The sequence below is a fragment of the Mycetomoellerius zeteki genome, unplaced genomic scaffold, assembly GCF_001594055.1.
Source record: "Mycetomoellerius zeteki isolate Tzet28-1 unplaced genomic scaffold, Tzet1.0 scaffold121, whole genome shotgun sequence".
Classification (NCBI taxonomy): Eukaryota; Metazoa; Arthropoda; class Insecta; order Hymenoptera; family Formicidae; genus Mycetomoellerius; species Mycetomoellerius zeteki.
The window spans coordinates 215,625-218,298 of NW_017256136.1; positions in this window are offsets into that span (position 1 = coordinate 215,625).

Here is a 2,674-nt window from a genome sequence, read left to right on the forward strand (position 1 = left end):
TATTGGCACGAGTTGATCCTCCTTAGTTCTAGTCTTCTTGTCCAAGCCTATTAACATGGTAGAAACACAATCGATATGACACAGAGGTAGAAAACTATCGATAGCGACTATGGGTGCATTCAGGGATGCGTTCCAAAACTCGACTCTCAACTCCGAGTATCATTTATCCTTGTTCTTCACCGAATGTTGAACAAGGATAAAAGATACTCAGAGTTGATAGAGTCGAGTTTTGGAACGCACCCCAGTACTACAACCGCTCACTGAGCGCTCAGTGAGCGCTCGCATCTTATTGGCATATACCGTTAGAACTAAAAATATAGACCAAACAGATACAAGAGCTCACTGAGCGCTCAGTGAGCGATCGTGATATTGGCTGCGTTCAGCAGAACGGTTGTTTTGCAACTGTTGGAAGTTTCCTTCGCGCTAATTGGATCATACTTTTAGATCTAGAAGAATGGTCCTATCTCAGCAGACAATCATAAAACGGTTGCAAAACTGTTGAGTCTGCTGAACGCAGCCATTGGCTGCGTTCAGCAGAACGTTTGTTTTGCAACTGTTGGAAGTTTCCTTCGTGCTGATTGGATCATACTTTTAGATCTAGAAGAATGGTCCTATCTCAACAGACAATCATAAAACGGTTGCAAAACTGTTGAGTCTGCTGAACGCAGCCATTGAATGTACCTGTACTCTATGTGGGAATGTGCATCGGCCATGTTGGCTCCTGGCAGCTGGCGCATTTTTCAAAACGAACGATATTAAATACACAATTCTGCCAATTCAAAAGTAAATCTAAAAGTATCGTTATGCGCACAACAATTTAACAGTGTCAAAGTTTTATTTGCAAATGAATGAAATAATTTCGGAAATACACATTTAACATAATAAGTAGATATATGTTATACATATAACGACCGATTTTATTATTTTAAGCTGGCGGCACACGATGCTTGTTTTCTTGCTGAATTGCTAGCTAGTGTCACGTCTGCGGCATTGTTAAATTTTTGTCCAGAACCACCCAAAGAAAGACAACGAACTTTTCGCTTCCTGTAAATTGGCGTAGTACATGAGACCGCCAGGACCGTACCTGACGCTTTCCCCACCACGCGTGTCTCAGCGGAGCAACGAAGGGGACGCCCTTAAAATTTGCCCTCAGGGCACTAGAATAAAGGCAGTCATTAAGTAACAGTCTTATATCGTTTTCGATTGGGGTGCACTAGCTGCACTCAGTGTCAAGAGCGTGTTCGATTGGCAATGCCAATGCGCACTTAGCTAGTGTCACGTGTTCATTTGACCGCACGACACTCGCGTAGTGCGCACTCAGTGCGCATTAAGTGGTACGAGATATTTTGACGGTGCCAGTTCAGTGCACTAGATACATATATAGAATATCAGTGTATCGTTTTGTCACATGAAAGGATATACAGTAGGGACAAGCAAATCTGTAATTTATAGCATGCAAATGTGTACAATTATTGATAAGTATGTACATATATATATATGATATTCTTGATATCTTATATATTATTTAATTACATATAGTAAAAAATCATTACTTAAAGTTATGAACATGAGATGTCGAGGTTATTTTTCTGCGTTTTTCCTGCAGTCTAGTCAAGTCCTTACAATCTTATAACTCAAAATGGCACTTCAGCTTTAGCACTGAAAATCTTGGCGTGTTCTTTTGAATTTGCACTATTCAATGCAACCCATGGAACTCGTCCAGTGTTAATGTGAACTGAGTGCGCACTGGTGCGCACTAACTTTTTCCCAATCGAAAACGCTATTAGAGTCGCGAGTCCGGGTCTAGAGTACCTCCGAGGACATCTAAGCGATTGACCTTAAGCTCTCACGTGCCGCGTGCACGTTTCAAATTCTTCACTCAAATTCTAGAGTAATTCTAATTCTAAATTTTAAGCGTAATTCAATTCCCGCGTTAATGTAAATCATCCTTAATATTAAGTCAAAATGTGTAACCTTTAATTGTGTACGAAGCTACAAATAATAAATTCAGGTGGTTTGTTAAATCCGAGTAAAATCTCTGAATGAAACCTGTTCTCCATAATCCGTCGCGTTAAATTATACGAACACTTTAACTAATAAAACTCGATCGCGTGTTAATAAACCGCAATCCAATCACCACGGACTCGGGAGAACCAATGGCAGAGCTGAGACACTAGGGGAATTGGAAGCCGCCCGCATTCATCCTCTCACGACTCGTCATCGCCACCCAGAACTTGATCGAAAAAGGTAAGGAATTATTAATTAATCTATTTCGGTCACGACGATCCGCGAATCCGATCCCGCGTAGCATGTGCCCAGTACACCCGCACTCGCAATTGGCTATTTCTCGTCGCCAGTTGAGAATAGACCCTTACGTTACATGGGTACGGAGCGCCTGTTGCGCATCATCACTGTTTTATCGGAATAACGAAAGTAGCGGAATTAAGTGCCCGGAATGTTACATCTTGTTTTCGGCCTCCGAAAAGAGTAAATATCTCGGCGTGTTACGACATTACATCCACTTAGGATTTCCTGAACGGTTTGAAAATTGTGACGCATGCTCTGTGCTGTTAGCTACCGTGCATCACGCGTCGAATTGTCGCGATTGCCCGGAAATATTAGAAAGGTTTCTCTCATATTTAGGTAGGACAGATGATACACCCTGGACTTCCCC